The sequence below is a fragment of the Sphaeramia orbicularis genome, chromosome 24, assembly GCF_902148855.1.
Source record: "Sphaeramia orbicularis chromosome 24, fSphaOr1.1, whole genome shotgun sequence".
Taxonomy (NCBI): domain Eukaryota; kingdom Metazoa; phylum Chordata; class Actinopteri; order Kurtiformes; family Apogonidae; genus Sphaeramia; species Sphaeramia orbicularis.
The window spans coordinates 16,684,426-16,704,191 of NC_043979.1; the positions used below are offsets into that span (position 1 = coordinate 16,684,426).

At 39.2% G+C, this 19,766-nt stretch overlaps 1 protein-coding gene and 1 long non-coding RNA gene across 2 annotated transcripts in view; one reads left to right on the forward strand and one right to left on the reverse strand.

The window, feature by feature from the left end:
* Window positions 1-12,587, reverse strand: part of runx2b (RUNX family transcription factor 2b) — a 95,199-nt gene extending 82,612 nt beyond the window's left edge. The window contains 4 exon segments of the mRNA XM_030128991.1: window positions 9,904-10,061; window positions 10,148-10,400; window positions 12,111-12,217; window positions 12,316-12,587. The gene's annotated coding sequence lies outside the window, so the exon portion shown is untranslated.
* Window positions 1-19,401, forward strand: part of LOC115415422 (uncharacterized) — a 50,562-nt gene extending 31,161 nt beyond the window's left edge. The window contains exon 3 of the long non-coding RNA XR_003934801.1: window positions 19,068-19,401. This is a non-coding gene — a long non-coding RNA (uncharacterized LOC115415422). The remainder of the gene's footprint in view (window positions 1-19,067) is intronic.
* The last annotated feature ends 365 nt before the right edge of the window (window positions 19,402-19,766 follow it).

The following is a 19,766-nucleotide window of genomic DNA, read 5'->3' on the forward strand; positions in this document are numbered from 1 at the left end:
GACAAGCTGGGGAGTGCAGCCACACAAAGGCACCATGCCTCTCCAAGGGGTCTGGCTGCCTGGTTGTCTCAAGCCCCTGGGCTGAGGTTGAGACTGGGGCTGTGGCTATAAGGCTGGGGTTTCACGCAAGACAGAGCTACGTGTTTCTTTTTTTTTTTTTTTTTAATAATGAAAAGGCCTGGATGGATGAACAGAGTCAGAGGCGTGTCATCCTCTCCTGCAGCCTGACCCTCACCTCGGAGATTAGTTCATCACAGAGAGGTATTAGCGGCGAGGGGTCCCGAGTGGGAGGGTTGAGCCGGGTAGAGTGGGTAGACCGAGGCTCCGTGGGGATGGGCTGGGCTAGGGCGAGATGGGATGCAGGCGGGGTGGGGTGACTTGGGGTTGTGGCAACTCCTTTCTAAACAGCTCTCCTATAAATAGATCCTTCCAGGATTTGAGTATAAAGTCATGAAAGGATGAAAGGGTTTTTTATTTGTAAACCAACTTAAGCAAAGCAAATTCACAATTTGGTGCAAGATTTAAGCCGGAATAAATATAAAAACAAAAGAAAAACATGGAATTTTCCACTAGGTCCACAGCGAAATGCCATTATTAGTTAGCATCTGTTGTACCTAACCAAACAGGAGCTTTAAGAAAGAAATAACAGAATATGTGCAGCAGTAGGGAGACAGGACGCAGTCTAATACAGCTGCAATAAAGTTAGAACGTCAACTACGGCTGATTTATTTGAAGTGGAAGGGAAGTGTTTAATACGACACACATGGTTTCAATAGATAGTTGAAGTTCCATGCCATGAATTGCAGAAAGATGTAAAACGGACTGTACAGGAATTGGTCAGTGATAAGTACATGATACAAGACAGATTCAGAGTGATACCATACGGGCCTCAAATGTTGCTGCCTGCTTTTTATGTACACAGTGTATTATTAAGTTTGAGTCTATGGAATGTATGGAATGAAACTTGAATATATAGAAAAAGAATTGGAATATATGTCATGTATACTGAGTATAGGTTTAGTCCTCCACTGAATTCATTTCATATGGAAGTTTGCATCTTTTTTTGGTTACATCTACAGAGACGGGCAGGTTCAAGTAAATACACACCACAATCTGCTCCAGGGCCTCTACTGTACACAAGCGAGGGTGTCCAAATATACCCTGTCCCACACCAAATCTACTTATGTCGTCTTTGTTCACTGTCTTGCACTAACACTTGGTGCCTTCGCTGCCAGAAAAATAAACACAAACGTTGAAGACAGGGACGTGAATCTAAAATAGTGTCTGGCACTGAGCGGACCGGGCAGAAATGGGAAATTCTAAACAATCCGAAGGCAAATCTAGATGATCATAAAGTCAGGATTAGCAAATTCGGACAGTGAATGTAAAGTATTGGTATGAGGTGCACTTTTCTTTTCTTTTCTTAACCCATAAAGACCCAGTGCTACTTCTGTGTCAATTCCCAAATTCATTATTCTCCATACTTAACCTTTCTTAACTCTTTAAAACCTGACGTGTCATGGTTGACGCACCCCGTGCATACACAGTTTGGATGGCTGTAACTCTTTCACTGTTCGTGCAATTGAAAAAATTCCAAGTTTCTGAAACCTGAGATGTTGCTCTTTATAGGTTTGATTGGTTCATTATGGTAATTTCACTCACGCCTGTACCAGAAGCTAGAAAAGAAGCTGTTTTAACAGTATTATAACATGTAGTAAATTGTAAATGATTGCTAGATTTTGAAAGATCTGGAAAAAAAAAAGTGCTGTGGAAAAATGGGCAAACAGACTCACTGGCAGCATATTTTCTAACCTTTTTAACCCCAACTGGTCAAGGCAGACGGCCATCCTCCTGGAGTCTGCCAAGTGCACAAACATAAACATAACCTTTTAGTTAGTCAAAATCAGAAAAAAAAAGTCCAAGCAGACTATTTTAGGCTTAGGGTTTAAAGGGTTAAATGATTTCTCACCATTGATTGTAATATTATCATGCTTATTTTGCATTTTTTCAGTGCAAACCATGTATTTCCAATATTTAATACACTGATCATGTAAATGTTCATAAAAGCTCAAATTAGAGTTGATGGTTAGTTATTAAATCTGAAACAGAAAACTGAAGAAAAAGTGACTTTTTCAGCAAAGATATAAATAACTGACCATAAACCCAGTGTGTCCATCCACTGTCACTGATCCAACTCCATGGGTTTTACTGGTGAATTGATGTTGCAGATGATAACGGTGTTTCAACAGTAACTACAGAGCCTCTGAACGTCCAAATGGGTTATATCTGATGACCATGAAAAGATGACAAACTGTATTTTACATCAATTATTTACATGTATTGATAGAATTACTGGATCAACAGGTATTAAACAGTTTAGATCAGCAGATGGTTTTGGTCGACAGTGGCTGTTTGGGTCTTTATGGGTTAAGCCTTTATTTTGCCAGTAGAAAAAAAAACAAAAAAAAACACATGGTCTTTTCAGCAACACCCTGTTTTACATTCATACAGTTAGACACATTCACACCTGGTCGCTGCAAAAATATCCAAAGTCATCAACTACTGGCCACACACCAGCTCCAGTGGAGTGAATGATGGTAAAATATCTAGCAGGCAGCCGGCAGCCTTTTCAGACTTTCAGCAACTTTCTGGTCGCAAATCCACTTCTCTATCGGCTGCTGGCGCCCTCAAAACTGCTCACTGTTTAAATGGCCTGTCTCCGGCTACACTGTCTGCGTACAGGCCAGCTGCTAAATCAAACACTTCTTACACGCTGCTTAGCATTATGTTGTGGTACTGTGCGGCTTCATTTCACAGAATTTTAATGGATGTTTTTTTCTGCTTGTTTATGGGCATGTGTGTGTGTTTTTATGCGAGCTCAGAGCGAAGAATCCAAAAGGGAGGGAGATGGAGAGCTGTGTCAGAGAGAGACAGAGAGAGAGAGAGAGAGAGAGAGAGAGAGAGAGAGGGAGTCCAGAGATGAAACGCTGACATGGAGTTTCCTTATGGCGTAGAAACGGCCCGTGAGCTCGGAGGCGTTGTTGAGACTACAGAGAAACGCTTTGCTCGTTTTTGCTCCGGAGGAACTGACTGATCACTGGCCAGTCTGCTCGCTTTTCGAAAGACAGTTGTCTCTGTAGTTTCCTGATCCGGACCAAAGCCCTTTGTGACTAAACAAATGGAATAAATTACCCAACTGGAGTGAATTATAGATTTTCCCCCTAGAAGTTGCTGGCATTTATTATATTACAAATGCCTTTATGTTAGGAACAGAAATTAAATGGGGAAGTCGTAAAAGTGCTCTCCCAGACTTATGGCAACAGCCTCTATTATTCTGTTAGACAGAAATGCTCCTCTGGAAGGGTCAGAAATTTATACTTCTGTATATGTTTATATCATTTTGAAGATTTCGGTTATTAGTTCAACCTAGTGACCTCACAGACGCTTTGCCTCCTGTCAGAGACGACATTTCCTACAGTGTCAAATGGGCTCCAGGCACCAGCCTTTTAACTCGACTGCTACATCTGCTCTACATATTCATCCCAGGGCCTCTTTAATTTTTACCCTGCGCCCACACACATACACACACTGTCTCTAACACACAAAAGCCAAAAACACACACACACTTGCCTACACAAACATGTACACGCACAAGACTGAGGCACAAACATAAACATAAATTGTGATTAAGGAAGTGGAAATAAAACAACTGTTTGATCTTCATAAGATACGACAAGTGGTGCTAAGTATAAAGAACACAATTTTCTTCACGCTTCAACTCGTATATTACTGTAGAAGAGCAAGATTAGAGCCAAAATCCATGAGTTATCGACATCATGAATCACTTAAAGATTATCCCCAATCACAAAACAACACAAAAACATATTACTTGGCAAAAAAACTCCATTGATTATTAATTATTAATTGATTCATCATCCACCTCTGGCTACACTGAGTCAAGATGACTCATGGGCTCCAATGAGGCTTAAGTCTGAGATCCTTGTGTCAGAGTACAAACCTCCAACACACAGACGGAACAAAAGGAAAGATGTCTTGGCTGCTGTCGGCTGCCATTGTAGTTTAGATTCAAAAGTTATTTAAAAACTGCACTTATGATAGATTAAATATATAATGTACATGTACAGGGTCGCTGAAACTGTCAGTCAAGAAGAGCCACGGGGGGGTGGGGTGGGGGGGCATGTGTTCAATCAAATGCATCCACTATCCTTCCATCATAAACTAAATATATTGTTGAAATTATTAGCAAACTACAATTAGTAACAGACAGTTTCATTTACTGGCCTTTAGTTTAGTGAAAAAAGTATAGAATTAAAATATACATAGGAAGGAAGGATAGATAGACAGACAGACAGACAGACAGACGGACAGACCTTTTGTTGTATCGATAGCTTCTTTCCTTCTACTTTTTTATTATACCTGAACGGAGAAACACACAATTTCTCCCTTAGATTAATGACGTATTCTGGTTCTGAAACCAAACCACAGTCTTTTCCTAACCTTAACCAAAGCCTAAACCCAAACGAAAATCTACAAACACTTGTAGCACCTGTCTTGCCTTAACATAAACATTTGTAGGAATATTAACACAAAACTTCTTTTTAGAACAATGACATTATACATATCAATCAACATTTTTAGACTGGTCTACAGCGCATCTCTATATGAAGGTTATTCAATCCGTGTGTTGGTCAGTCAGTGACACTAAAAGCACAGTAGAGGTTCATTACTTGAATTGTGGGTCAAAGAGTATACAGCTAATGTTGTATAATGTACATACTGCAAAGCTCATTGAGACAAATTAGTGATATGACAGGACTGAATACCTCTGCTCAGTTTATCAGACTGTTATCCAGTTACAGCTGACTTCTGTCCACAGACAGCCCACTAGTGACAATTAGGTGAAAAGAGTAGAACATTTAGCCTCTAAAATAGATTAGAATACCTTATATTCAAAAGCTAAACAGAACAAAACTGAGTCATGAGATTGTCTGTGTTGGATGTGTGAATTGTAAAGACTTTAAAGTTGACGTAGACTCATACAAAGAATAGAGGGTTAATCTTTTGAAGGATACGAAACTGGTTTATAAATGACAAATTTGCATCTCACCAATGATTAGCTGAACATAAATCATGTAAAAAAAGTTTGGACTTAGCATCCTATATTGTGTTTTTCATTAAGGCAATATTACAAGGACACATTTATTTAAATAGCCTGTGAGCAAGATAAAATAAATACTAACATCCCGAAAGCAATTAGATAATATTAACCACAGTAAAGACGCAGCCTTGTACCAATAACCCCATAAATAATATCAAAAGAGCGTGTAATAGAAAGCATATTACTTTAAAGAGAGATCTTGTACATAAGTGTAGCAGCATAAGAGCAGATGTCCACAAACAGATCTGAAGCGCAATAAAACAGCCTCAAGTCTCTTGGCTTAGTAGGACTGAAAAGCACACAAACACCAGAAAACCCAAACAAAGCCATCAACAAGACGTGCACACACTAGCCCACGAAGAAAAAGCTCATCTGTGTGATATTAGTGATACCTTAGTGCAGGGGTGTCAGACATATGGCCCTCAGGCCAAAGCTGGCCTGCCAAATGGTCCAAATTTACACTGAAAATGTTAACAGTCAAGGGTGTTCAGGGCCACATACAGCTCAACATGATATCAAGAAAAATAACAGCAGCCAAATAACCTATAAATAATGACAACTCCTTATTTTCTCCTTGGTTTAAATTTAGAAAAAAAAAACCTACATAATGAAAATTTTTTACATTTACAAACCAAACGTTCCTACAGGTTTCTACAAGTTAAATTTAAAGGTGCCCTGCCACAAAAAAAAAATGCTTTCACTTGTATTTTTTGAAATATGTTGTAGTGAATTTGAAAATTTGAATTTGAAAATGAACCGCTACCTCCTCTGTCTGCTATTGCCACCGAAAAGAAACAAGTGAAGAAATCAGACCAATCAGAAAAGCTGGTCAGTGTGACGTGTTAATGCCTGAGCTCATTACTATTCATGAGCTCACCCAGGTGAGACCACGCCCACAGAATTCGTCTAGCTCAGTGGCAGTTTTCGTATACCGCAAGCTAGGGTGCCGTAAAGGGCGGGCAAACATAACAAATTCATGGGGCCCAGCATTCCCAGGGGGCCCTTAGACCAGTGTAGGGGGCCCAGTGGATAGCTGACAGGTTAGACGTTGTGAAAATTCCAAGTAAGGTTTGTCGTACAGGAGAGGCATAAAAGCCGGGAGTCGGAGCATGTAGTTTCATTTTCGGTTTCTGCCAGTTCCTCCACTTGTTGTGCAGGGCTGAAAAGCCAGACTCTCATTGGCTAGCTGTTAGCAAATCAGAGTCAAGCAGATTAGTATGTTGAATATTCATGAGAAGTGGATCAAGCTGAGTCTTCCAGTAGGCTTTCTATACTAAGTTACAATGTCTTGAAACTTGGTAACCAAGACATTTTTTCCACAAAAAATGTTACAGAGTCCATGGTAGAACTTCAGACATTACCACAAAAGTAATGAAATACTGTACGTGTGGCAGGGCACCTTTAAAACTTTTTTAAGACTACTTAGAACAGAATTTAACGTCCATTTCATGGCCATACTGGCAAAAATGTGTGACTCCTAAAATTTAGGAAAATTAATTTATTCACTCCAATGCCTTGATTCCCACCATTCCAAGTCATTTCTCACTGGGGGCTAATCCTTATCACCTCCGCCAAGGAACGGTGGAGGTTTTGTTTACATCGGGGTTTGTCTGTTTGTCTGTCTGTTTGTCTGTTAGCAAGATAACTCAAAAACTTATGGATGGATTTTGTTGAAATTTTCAGGAAATGTTGATACTAGCACAAGGAACAAATGATTAAATTTAAATTTTTGTGGAGATCAGGGCGGGGGGGGCTGATCTGCCTAGGTCTGCGCTCTGAGTGTTTTTCTAGTTTCAATAAAAATTATCGAGTTGGAACAGGTGGAACTAAGTAAACTAGCATTACTTTCTTTGCAGCTTGGACATTTAAACACAATACAGCAAACAGGTTTATGGTAACATAACTTAAAACCTATCATATCAAATTTAATACCTTTTAAAGACTTTTTAAAGGTATTAAATGCAGATTTGTAAATTCAAGACTTTTAAGACTTTTTAAGACCCCGCAGGAACCCAGACAAACTATTCTATGACAATAAATGTGAATCAACTGAACAGATAAAAGAAACCTGAAATTTCTACAGAAACATAAGTGCAATTTTAAGAATATGCCTGTGATTAAATGTTTTGTGCATTTGTAGATCCACTGTGATCTCTAAATTGTGTTATAAGATGAGACATAATATTGTTGAAATTTCACTTAAAAAAAAAAAAAAAAGATATTTCAGGGTGTACATGGTAGTTTACGTTATTCGCATTCTCATAATCTAAATTATGTTTCACACTAAAACAAAGAGAACATTTTGGATTATTATTTAGAGGTTATTATGCCTATTATTTTACTGGTCTGGTCCACCTGAGATCACACTGGGTTGTATCTGTATACGGCCCCTGTGTCCGTGGCGTTTCCACTCAGGCTGGCCCGACCTCAGCTTCAGTCAGCCAAGGCCAACATGATCCCTATTCTTCCACCGTGGATATACTGTACCTGCTCTGGAACACAAATTGAGACCGGGTGACGAAGCCAAGAATAAGTCAAAAGTACCAAAAAAGTGCTTAAAACAGTGTCTTGTTTATATCAGCAACTGTGCAGAACTTCTGTTGATTTTAGAAGTCAACATTTCCTTTGTGATTTCCAAAGGTTATGAAAATTAACACAGGTCATGTACAGCGTTTCGTCAGCGTCAGAGCTTCTGTTTTCCTTTGAGACGGGCAGATGGAGTGCTGTTTGCCAATGCGTCACTGTATGTTAACACGTTTCTGACTACCTGCGTACAAAGAAACCAGCAGAGTTCCTGCTGCACTGCTTAGTTGTCTGTTATTTTTAGCATTTTTTTTAATATGAAAGGGAATAACTCACTCAATAAAGAGCCCCTGCTGGTTTGAACCCCCACCACGACGCTAGGTTTGGGTCAAGGGGAAAAAAAAAAAAAAAAAAAGTCAGTAAACTGCAAGACAAATTGCTCTTGGGGTACAATAAAAAAAAAAAAAAAAACCGAGTGAACTTGAGTAATTGAGTTACACGAAGCAGACATGTACAAAATCAGTGTCTCCTACAAACCAAGTCTCTTCCTCTCTCGTGTGTCTACCAATCTTTTTCTCTCTTGTCTGCCAATCTCGTCTTCGTTCCACCCTATGTTCCCACTGAGTCATATTATTTCCATATTTATGTCGGCAGCAGCCCCTCGCTTTGATCTCCTGCCTTGTTCAGAGGCTGATCCTGTTATGGCTTGTTCCTGTAAATACTTTGAAGTGCTCCAGGATTAGAAGATTGTGGACCCAATGAAAAAACAAACAGCTCTTTACACACATTCATTTATAAGGCCCCTACAATACACACACTTGGGAAAAAAAAAGGAGAAAAAAAAATCATTTGGTAACAGTAGATGGAGGTTTACTCTGTAATTGTTGGTAATTGTGGAGCCACTGTTTACGGGTTCTGACAGAGTAAGATTGTGATTGAATTGGGAACGTATTTCTGTTACACGTAGCGTTGAGCCTTTGAAACCTGACAGTTCTGCGCCGTGGCCGTCCTCCTGCTGACCGTCTGCTTGACATGGGGACGACTCAACGCGCGTTTGACAAAAGCCATGTTTCCACAAAACTGTCAAGTGAGTTTAAAGCAAACTTTTGAAATGTTGCATAAAAGAAGACATGTGTAAAGTGTGTTCTGAAGTGAATTAAACAGGCTGTGTATTGTCACCAGAGGATGGACAACATATTACACATGTCTAATACCCAGAGTAGAAGAACTTAAGCATCCTGTTGCTGTTTTTCTCAGCTAAATGTATAAACAAGGAATAATTTGGTTTCCTCATTCCTAACAGTCCACACCATCTGTAACTACTCACTGGAAAAAATCTAAATCTTACCAAGTGGATTTTTCTCATTTCTAGTCAAAATATCTCACACTTAAAATAAAACATAATCATCTAAAGCAGGGGTGTCAAACTCGTTATAGTTCAGGGGCCACATTTAGCTAAATTTGATCTGAAGTGGGCCAGACCAGTAAAATAATAACACAATAATATATAAATAATGTCAATTCCAAACTTTCCTCTATGTTTTAGTGTGAAAAAAGTAAGATTACATTATGAAAAGGTTTACACCTACAAACTATCCTTCAAAACCATGTGAATAACATGAACAAACTGAACAAGAAAAGCACTCGGAGAGCGCAGACCTCTGCCAAGGCAGATCAATGGGCCCCCTTTTTCCAACAGACTCATCCAGCTCCGTTATCACAGCAAACGGTGCAGGACTTCATTCCTACCGTTCTCCATGCACCTGTACAACAGCTCACCCATCTGTAACACATACTCACACATTCACATCACTGCACCACAGTCATGTTCACACCTGTATGTATATACTGTATTTCTACTTCCATTTTCCATATGCAAATCTTGTATTTTTTTCTGCTTTATTAGTGTATTCTATTTATATTATTTATTGCTTTTTATTTCTTCACACTAACTTTCCTTTTTTGCTAGTGTTTTTTTTTTCCAAGAGTGTTTTTATCTGCAACTGAGCTCCTGTGACCAAATAATTTCCCTTGTGGATCAATAAAGTTTTGTCTAAGTCTAAAATGGATTAGGACAATGCAAAAATCATTGGATCAGAAACTAACCAATACAGAGCATGAAAAAAGGAGGTCACTGAAATCAGGAAATGGACCAAGGACGTCATCAACTGGGATGAGGGAACGCTCATGCATGCACATACCTGGGACACGTTCCGTCACAGACCATCGGGCGGTGGGTGGTGTGGCCATCCTGATGAACCTGACAGATCCTCCAGGTTAGTCACGTCTAAGGAAGAACATCTGTCAGATGACACTGAGGAAGACTGGAGATGACAAAAAGATCCAACAGCCTGTCACACTGAAGAAATAAATAGAAAGAAGAAGATTTATTATTGTAAGTATATAGTTCACACATGTAGACATGCACCACACACTGAAACTGACCATCTGCATTTAACCCATCGCTAGAACATGCAGGACCACACCACAGGAGCAGTGGGCACATCCACAAACAACTCTCCGCCAGTCCGGGGAATTGAACCAGCAACCCGTCGATCACATGCTGGCTTTCCAGCCTTCTAGGCCACGGCTGTACCAATGTATCATCCAATAAGGGCAACATGTGGGTATTTTCTGCTAAGAACTCTCTGAAGGCTGCTCATGATGCTGGTTGGTAAATACTTCCACTAAAGAAGTCCTGAAGCAGAAAAGACACATGGTGTAATCAGCACATCTCATGAACTCTAGCATCTCTGGGTTTGAACAACAAAATGTTTTGATCCCAAAACAGTTGATGATATATTCGAGTTAATGACTTAAATTCAGATATTGATGCTCACACAGCAACAAACAACTGAAGAGGAACTTTCAGAATTTTCATATTTTACTTTAAATACATACTGCAAATTTGTTGCACAACTGGTGTACTGGCAATAAAGCCACTTCTATTCTATTCTATTCTATTCTATTCTATTCTATTCTATTCTATTCTATTCAAGCCTGTGTCTTTCACTACACCACGAGTGTCAAACATAAGGTCCGTGGGTTAAAACTGGCCACATAAAAGGTTCCGGTCCAGCCAGTGGGATGAATTTGCCGAGTGCAAAAATTACACTAAAGATATTAACATTCAAGGGTGTCAAACTCAAAAATCTTAACAACATTATTCCTGTTACTAAATGTTTTGTGTCTTTGTATATCCAAGTTGAGGCATAACATTGTTAAAATTGTGCTTAGTAAGTTTAAGGAGTTTCAGGTTTTCAGGTTATTCACGTATTATATGAAAGGACAGTTTGTAAATGAAAACATTTTCAGAATTTAATTTTACTGTTTTGCACTAAAAACAAAGAGCGACATTTGGAGTTCTCATTATTTAAAAGCTATTAAGTTATTATTTTACTAATCCAGCCCACTGGACATGAAATTGGGCTGTATGTAGCCCCTGAAATAAAATTTAGCCCCTGCACTATTCTAAGAAGAGGAAAATCCTTAGCTAAGTTTATTTACTAAACCCTCTATTTAGGGCTTCTGGTAATATCAGGTCATTCACACCTGGCAGCATATCAAATATATACTTAGATAAATATTATAACATAGTGATCAATATGGAAAAACATATTATGATCGGATTTTTTCATTCACAGATCGCCCTGCCCAACTGAATTCACCTGAAAGAGGTATGTCCAGCTCACATTTAAACATTAACAGAAAACAAAGTCAGAAAATGAAAAAAAAAAAACAACCAAAAAACGCCTTCCTTCTTCAGCTCTTTTCTCTTGGTCCAAATCTAAAGACTAAATGTATAAATGTAGACAACCTGACGCTCTTTAATGCCACCCTGGAAAACGTTAGTGGATTTCTGGGCTTCTGGATAAAGCACTCTCATCTCAACAGCGAATCTCAACAGCGACTGGTAATTACAGCTGTCAGTCACTTATATAACCCCCCCCATCTCCCAAACAGTGAGGCGCAGTCAGAGAAAGCAGAGCCTCACCTGTCATCATGAAAAGAAAAAAAGCAAAACAAACAAGTAATGATAAAATAACATAAATGTTGGTATTTGTCCGCTGATCTATACTACACACTTATTTTCCATGTGATTCCAATGATGTTGATTCTTTCTTAATTCTAATTGTGTATTTTCTGCATTTCCCGTTCAAATACAGAGAAGAGATGAGCTGTGTGGCAGCAGTGAGCTGAGCCTCACCTTGGATGTGTAATCCTTCACAAACTGTCCTTCATCCCATACAATTAAGAGTGTATTCCTGACTCTGTATATCGCCAATAAAATGGGTTCAAACACTTTATGTGCTTTGACTTTCCATAGTCTGGATAATGTTAAAATGTATCTGTGTAACTTGTTCAATCGAGCAGATCAATCATAAAACCGCATAAAAAAGTTACTCACTGAGTCAGCCAGTACTCCCGCCTCATAGCAGAGGGCGCTCCTGAGCTACAAGTCACGTGCAATGATTTGTTGATTTTTCCTTCTTGCCTTGACCTCAAAATGGAAGACTACATATACAACATATTTGAAAATTACATTTTGACCTTAAATTAAATGTGTCACGTATGTATGTGTAAATAGTGCTGATATGAGATATGAAACATACCCTGTTAACTGTTGCCAGTCAAATGGTGAATAAGATAGTAACACCCAACTTTATTTTGAAAGTTTCCTGTTGGGTTCCTGCCAGTCCACCTGTGCCAGCTTCATGCAGGGACTATAAAACCAGGTGTGTTTCCAGGTCCACGGTTTTCCCACCCAATTGGGCTATTTTGAAAATGCCATTGCGGGAAAAAATACAGTGCCGGGGGTTGCAGTTTTTTTGGGCTGATTTGAACAAATATGTAAACAGTTTGACACGTTTGGGTGTTTATCCAGGGAATAAATGGTAACCGCTGTAGCCCTTCTCTGCACAGTAGAAGAAACAGCAGTAACTAGAAATAGGGGAGGACAAGACATTTTTCTTGTTTACATCTTGTTTAATACACTGTGATAACATTTAATGAATTGATTTTAGAAATAAATGTCTGATTTGATTGGCGATCAGAAAAGAATTGGGCTACTTTTCATACTTTTTGGCGATATTTGAGACGTCATTGGGCTGGACTTTTTCTTAGACCTGGAAACCCTGATAACCAGGCCCTTTGTTTCACTCACTCTCTCTGTTCCAGTTTTTTAGGCCACCATATATTTGTAGATCTGTGTGCCTCACCAGCCATGAACCTTCCTGCATGTCACCGCGATGGACTGCAGCTACAATGACCCATCTGGAATAGTAACACAAACAATATGGTTTACTGAAGGGAGCGATACAGAACCTGTGGACTTAAATATAAGAGACTATCACAATTAGACAAAAGCAGGACTAAATATAACTGTTGTCCAGCTGAGTCTTATTTGTGACTTGTCTCTGAAAAACAGTAAAGTCTTTTAAGAATTTATTTAGAAGACAATAAATGCCACATCCTCTTCTGTTGTGTGTCTTTCTGCGGTTTTGAAATGTCTCCAACAGAACAAATTAAAACTTCTAACTCAACACATGATCTGAAATCATTGTGAGTGTAAAGGCTATTATTTACATTTTCTATTTCACACATTCTAGAACCAAATATGAACAAGGAAATATGTGTGTAAGTAGATTGGCATGTATATTCACTCTGCCAATTCCAGACTGCCTTACTTATCCAGAGTTTTACAATATACGATGTAAACTTCTTCTGAACCAAATAAAAGCCTTTAATAAAAGTAACAGGATTTAAAAATGTTGGTCCTGTGTCCATCATTATGTTCAGCTCACGAGACAGCTGTAACAATACTCTTTTGGGTTCATATATTTGCAGATCTGTGCCTCACCAGCCATGAACCTCACCACATGTCACTATTTTCCATTTTTTCTTGAGTTGAGAGAATGGGCTAAATTGTTGTTTCCTGTCAAACTACTCAAATTGCAAAATACTGAAAGGTAATGATTAGGGCTGCACGATATTGTAAAAAACTGATATTGCAATTTTTTTTCAACCCTGCGATATTTATTGCGATATGAAAAAATACTCAGGAGGATATAATAGCTGTGTGGTGCAGACGTAAATGGCCAAACAAATTAGTTGCGTTTCCTCTCGTTGTGGCAACAGGTGCGAGGCAATGTTGATACAGAACACGTGTTTCAATATCATCCTTCTTGTAGCCGAAATAATTCCAGATAACTCACATTGCTTTTCTCTTTGGCACCAAGTCTTCGTTTATGGTGATTTTCTCTTGTTCGGTGCTCATTTTTCAAGGTTGTTAACAGTGACTCACTCCAAAAGAACGTTTGTGATTGGTGGAGCGCTGTGTGCAGTGTGTGTCAGGTACCCTTGAAATTAAATGAGAACACGTCGAGTTCATTTGCCTCCTACATTGCAGGACCTGCGATGTGACTATTGCACACACGTACATCGCGATGACGATGCTCAAACGATATATTGTGCAGCTCTAGCAATGATTGAATTTTTGCCCAACAATGCCAAAAACAATCACTATTTTTGCAAAATACAGTATGTTTTTCCAGATTTCTTAACATATGTTTAACGTTATCTAATGTAATACGTCAAAATATGCAAAATGGCACATGACCATAACACAGCAAAATGGAAAAAACATTATATATGAATGCAAAAACATGCACACAGTTCATTTTTCCAGGAGCGGTAATGGGTGAGATGTGTTTGGCGGTGTTTTGGCCAGTGGACAGTGTGAGCCCAGGTGAACTATAATCTGAGTGAAAAGTCAATTACACCCAACTACACTTTTCCACACTATCCAGAGGACAAAGACTCTAATCCAGTGGTTTCCAACCTTTTTTGGCTCGTGGCCCCATTTTAACATCACAAATTTCTGGCAACCCCAGACATTCAAAACGTAGACTTTTTTTTGCTAAAATTAATTTGTTTTTGATCATGTAGTAGTTTACGATACTATGTTGTAAATAAATGTTAATTTTAGACATTTAGGCTATATAATGTATATTGCATTTTCCAGAATATAAGCCATTACTTTTTTCCTCACGCTTTGAACCCTGCGGCCTATACAACAATGTGGCTAATCTATAGATTTTTATGAGCTAACAGGCTCCAGGGGGCGCTCTAGCAGGAAGCGAGATGGACAGGTGGATGAGGTGAAACGAAGAGGAAGACGGTAGTTGTAAGCTTAACTTTTAACAGTCATTTTGCGTGTCATGCACAAACCCTCATCATGGAAAACACACGAAGAAATGCATATGATGCAGCTTTTAAGTTAAAAGCAATCGATGTGTCTGTCCAAGGAGGAAATAGAGCTGCTGCACTTAAGTGCCATTGAGGGCAACAACGAAAGAGAGACTGAGAAGGTGTGTGACGGAGCCTTTCTGAGGCTGTTCAACTCTGACGCTGAAGAAGACAACTTCAGTGGTTTCAGTGCGTAGGAGGAAGATGAAGATAGTGATCAATGACTTTTCTGGGTTTTTTAAGCAGCCGCGTTACTGCCGTTTTACTGCTGTGTTACAGACAGTTTGGAAAAAAGCAGTTAAGGTATGGAAATAAACATTTAAATAATCATTCTGTTTACCATCTTTCTGTGTAAATATCTCATGTTACAACATGGACACCTGCGGCTTATAGTCAGGTGTGGCCTATAGAGGGTATGCACATGATGTCACCGCTAGCGGAAGTCATCGCGGTTATGCCCACTGAGTGGCAGAAAGAGGGAGATGAGTAGCGGCTTTGGCTTGAATACTGCGAAAACTTCAGAACAATCTAAAAAATGGGGAAGAGCTGTTGTGCTATTGATTGTACAAATAGATTTAAAAAGCACTCGGCGCTATTGTTTTAGCGGCTACCAAAAGCCAAAGACAGAAGAAGCAGATGGATCGCTGCAATTCATAGAAATAACTGGAATCCAGGCAACGAAACCTGGATTCGTGTCAGGTAACGTTAATTTATGCTGTATTCTTGCGTAAAATCATACCTTAAATTACATATCGTTTTGGCTAACGTTACTCCTTAGTAAAGCTCTTAATGTTAGCATCTGTCATTTAGTTCTATATTTCATAACTGAAATGTTTTTGTCTTCAATTGTGTGATTCTGAACCTTGTGCTCTACATGATTTGTAAACTAGCTTAAACTGAGGCTAACCTAGTTTTCCAAATAAGGGGGTACTCTAGCACAAAGCTGTTGTAGCTGTGTTGTATCAAGTATTTGATGTTAACTCTACTTAAATCTCCACAGTACCAGTAGATCATACACTCACTTGGGTCAATACTAAGGGTTCAACTACCGTAAATCAGTAGCGAACTGTGAGCACTACTGCTGGGCCTTTACCTTGGCAATCACCGCCAAGAAAATACGTCTGCACTGACATAAAACCTCAAAAACAATAGTATGTTGAATTGAAAGCACTCACCAGCTGTAATCCTCTAAGTAACGATGACGAGGATGTCAACAACTCTTTGGCTTTTGTATGCTTTCAGCCTTTGCATTGTGTATTTTCCCGGCGTTGAAATCAGGTTCATATAAATGTCAGGATACGTGATTTCCGGCCACATATCAAAGTTTGTAGACCACTTGTCGTTTGGTAGCTGGTATGGATCCATGTCCAGTCCAACTGTCTTTAATTTCATGTTATATTCCACATTTTTCCCGGTCTCGCTGTAGTTACTGCTATGCTCCGGCATGTAGAGTCTGTTTTCTTTTGCCACTCAGTCTGACTTAGAGGGGCGTGGCCCAGGGGGGAAGTGACGTATGTGCATTCCCTCTATATATATACGAGCATTTTTTTCTATAAACATTAATTTTAGACGACATTTAGGCTATATAATGTATATTATTATGGACGGAGGCAGAAAAGCCAGGATGAGATTACTGTACAAAGTGAGAATTTTATTTTCCTTGGTCAGGATATGTACAGTCAGTCGGGCTGCAAATTAATACTGAAAAAACAATAACTCAAATTATGAATAATGAAAGAGCAGCATCTTAAACCGGCCACAATGAACATTTGAAAGATAAACAGTACCACAGTCCTTCAGTTTCAGCTTCAGTTTATGTCGTCTTTTATGTATTGTGATTGTCTCTCTTAACCCTTTACAGGGCACTCATTGAAATACTCTGAAATTCAAAATGTCAGCCTTAGTGTGTTATTAGACATTGTCATCTACCTCTTCTTGCCATAAAACATCTGAGCAGCACTTGCTAAAAAGTAAACATATGCAATAAAACGACTATTATAAGGTCATAAACTGACAAAAATCACTCATATTCACTACTTACAGCTTCAAAATGTTCATAAAACCTCTCTGAATCACTGTATAGCGTTTCTAAAAACCAACATGCTTCTGGACCTCACTGAGGCACGGGATTGGCCCCATATTTATTGTTTGAGAAAATAGTCAATTGCCTGATAAAGGGTTAACTCACAACATATTTTTATTAGTACTTTTTTAATTTTATTTTTAGCAATTACCAGAAATTTCAGGTGACCCATTTGAATTCCAGGCAACCCCATGCCAAGGTTAAAAAAACACTGCTCTAATCCTTGTAAGCGACAGTGTTAAAAATAAAAACTGAGCCAACTGGAAGAGGAATGCATGGTGATGGCTACTCTACATCCCCTTGTACTTCGTCAAGATACGTAAAAAGTTTCGTCTCTTCCCTGTTTTATGAAAGCCTGTGAACTGTCTCGTAAGTAGTGCCTGCAGCTGTTTCGTGACATTTATTTTCTTGTCGTTTTTCCCATCGTTCTCTAATTGGCTTCTGTTTGTGTCCTCCTCTCATGTGGTCTCTCTACACTCAGCCTAAATGAATGTACACTCAGGCTCGCTTTGAGGAGGAAAAAAACTAGACTGGCAGAAGTTTTTCAGTGGCGGCGGATTAAAAGTTGGAGGTCACAGAAATTATTATCTTTAATTCAGAGGCTGTGAGTCTCTTGATTTTCAGTTGCTGCGTGTGGGTGACCTCATCCACTTCATTGCACATTTCATCGCATATTTCCTGTCCTTTTGCCACTTGGTCTGTGGTCTATCGCCCTTCATCATGTGGTCTCCTTCTGACCAAATCACCAAGCTGTGTAAATTGCACATTGGGACAGACAAAAGAGTAGGGTATCATTTTGACTACTGTAAGCTGTGGCACAGTATTAAATGAATGAAATATACTTTGCCGTGGTAAAACGGACACACACACTGTCGGTTTTATTTGCATGTTTAATTTTATCCTGAAGTCTCTCCAATACTTTGAAATTCTAGAATTTGTCTTTTTTCCGTCGTGACAGCCTGTCAATTTTTACATTTTTTTTTCTCCAGCTCTCCTAAAATGTTCATTCAGACATATATTCTCTCCTGGAAAAACCTTTAAAAATCACATGAAAGTTTATTGCAGCAGTTAAAGAACATTCTTGAAATCTTATTTAAACTATAATGATTGTAATAAATGACTCTCAAACATTCTGCATGTACTCTTTACTTACGTGTTAAATCATGAAGAAAAAAAAAAAGGTGTAATGACCAAATGCAGAAGCACACACTGTATCCGTTTACCACAACAGGCCACAGAAGCCAACCATTTTTTTTATAGTAGCTATGTGAATAAGCCAGATAAATGGATAATACATAGCACAGAGGTTGCACATAGGAAGTGGAACCAGCAAACCTTATTGTGTTTTTTGGACATGTGTGACTTTACATTCCGACTCAGTACCCACGGCTTGTAAAGATAGTATAACGACAAACACAGACAGCAACCGGAATAAAAACAAGCCTCTTTACACACACACACACACTCACACACGCACACATTTACTGGAAGAGTGACAGAGCATTGCAACGGGAGAGAAAAACAAGTGGGCAAAACCACTTGGGGAAAAAAAACACCCTATATTATCAGGGGTGGAGATCTGCCACAAGCACATTCCTGATTCAATACTCACTTCATCCCAAGCTATTTCAATATTGGTAAATAGTGTAGTGTATCCACAGAGCGGAACTGTGCTGCAGCCGGCAGATGTAACACCTCGCGGATGAGACGAACTGTGTGTAAAAACAGGAGAAAAAAAAAAATCAGTAATAATGATAATGATGGTAATTTAGTTACATACTTGTTTTCTCATTAACCCTTTATCGGGCAAGTGACTTTTTTTTGTAATTTCCAAATACATTACAAGACAATAACATCAATAGTTCCTGTGAGGACAGTGAGGTAACACTCTCAGGTTCCATGTGGTCTACAGGGTCTGTAAGGTCCACCTCTGCATGAACAGTGAGTGTACCTGCTTTGTTAGGTACCATGAAGTAATGGTACTAATGTAAGGAATGATGTCATCGTCATCTTCATCCACTTATCTGGTTCCAGGTCATGGGAGCAGCCCTCTCTCCAGCCACTTCCATCAGCTTTTCCGGGGGAATCCCAAGGCGTTCCCAGGCCAGCCACAAGATATAATACCTCCAGCATGACCTGGGTCAGCCCTGAGGTCTCCTCCCAGACAGACATGCCTGAAACATCTCCCCAGGGAGGTGTCCAGGAGGCATCTTCACTAGATGCCCGAAACACCTCAACTGCCTCCTCTTGACATAGAGGAGCAGGGGCTCTACTCCGATTCCCTCCCGGATGTCCAAGCTCCTCACCCTATCTCTAACGCTGAGCCCACCCTGCGGAGGAAACTCCTTTGGCCACGTTATGATGTTGAAAGTGATAATGTGGATGTTGGCAGGCACCTCTGTTGGTTTATTTATTTATTCATTTTGAATATTGCCATAAAATCAAACAACAAAAGAATTATATAAAAAGAAAGTAAACCATTCAAAAAGGAGCGGGATGAAGTTTAATTTCTAATTTCCCGCCCCCTTACTCCATCCTTCACCTACCCTAAATTCCTGTGTCAGATCCCATAAGTAACTCAGAAATCCTCACATATCAGCCTAAATTCTGACTATGCATAAAACACAAAATTGCTGAACATATCAAGGATAGACTGTCAGTTTTGCAGCAGCATTTCACATTAAAGTAAACTCTGTCCTTTTTGTAGCAGTAATGGTGCACATCAAAACAAAA